At 50.0% G+C, this 1,317-nt stretch overlaps 1 pseudogene; it reads left to right on the top strand.

Annotated features, from left to right (window-relative positions):
• The first annotated feature begins 1,088 nt into the window (after window positions 1–1,088).
• LOC119597393 overlaps window positions 1,089–1,317 on the top strand; it is a 73,835-nt pseudogene continuing 73,606 nt past the window's right edge.

The following is a 1,317-nucleotide window of genomic DNA, read 5'->3' on the forward strand; positions in this document are numbered from 1 at the left end:
TCGAGTCAAGGCTCCCATTAGCAAACAGACGACGGTTTCCTCGCCCTCCCTCTCGCCGACGGGAAGACACAGGCAGCGATGACAGCCAGTAATGATTTTCTGGGAAGAGGCCGACACGCCACACACACCACACCCGCCACTTACACCTTCCTTCGTTTCTTTAATTATTCCCGGAGTTCCTTCTTCCTTCTTTCTTTCGTTTTATTTGTTTCCGATTTCCTGATGTTGGGTGTTTTTGTGATTGTTTTTTTTATTTTTAATTATTTACTTTTCTGCGATCGAGACATGCTCTTTGAAATGACTAGAAGTGAAAGGACGACTTGGCTCGGAGAAAATGACGAAGCGCTGGAGGTTAAGTTACCTTAGGATTACTTCATTTCAAGGCTGACCTGAGCGATAATCAAGATGACCTGGTCGCGGACGGCGGCCTGATGTTGGAGGCGGGTTCGAGAGTGACCTTTTGAGTACCTGTGACACAACTGTAGTGACACGTGACCCTTCGAATGACCTCCTTAAATGGAAAAGATCTCAGTGATCTCGTGACAGAAAATGACCTGATAACTAGAAGGTAAACTTTTGTAGTTGAACAAATACTAAAAATGGACTCAACAACTTGCAATTAGGGAAGGCCATTTGGATTTTGTTTTTATGTCAACAAAGGCCAGTTTCCCAAACATACACTTGCCTTAGGAATGTCAATATGGAAAAGACCGCCCAGGCCGAACTGCAAACAGATGAAGACTCTAATAAAGAAGGAAAACCGAAATAAACGAACTGCACAGCCGGAACGACTTGCAATACGACGATCCAGCGACTCATAAAGAAAAATTGGCTAGCTCTCTGGCGTGCGTGCGTGCGCTGCTCTGTTGCCAGCGGTTTGGCCATCCCTTTCACTCACTCATTAAGCTAATAACTCCTTTATATTTATACGTTGCGTGGAGAGTACCCCCCTAAAAAAATGGCAAATGGACATAGAAAATGGAAGAGCTCAAGATGATGAAGCGAGAGGCCAGCGCGGAGGGGAGGAGGGAGAGAGGGAGAGAGGGAGAGCGAGAGGGCCACGCGGTCGGGTCAGTGCAACCGCGGCCTCGGAAGGGTCCGGTGTCGTTATTGACGCGCCGCCCCTATCTCACTGGACCCCTCGCCGGGCGCCGCCACCTGGCCCGACCTCCGTCTCGCTTCGTTTCTTCGCCAATACGATTACTGTCTTGGTGGCCAGGCGAGCATTTCACGGCCCGGGGATCGCGTTATGGCCGGGGACCTGTCTGTGTTGAGGCATTTCGTGGTCGCCAGTCGGAGTCGCCCTCGGCCAAGGAG

Source organism: Penaeus monodon, chromosome 39 (assembly GCF_015228065.2).
Source record: "Penaeus monodon isolate SGIC_2016 chromosome 39, NSTDA_Pmon_1, whole genome shotgun sequence".
Classification (NCBI taxonomy): domain Eukaryota; kingdom Metazoa; phylum Arthropoda; class Malacostraca; order Decapoda; family Penaeidae; genus Penaeus; species Penaeus monodon.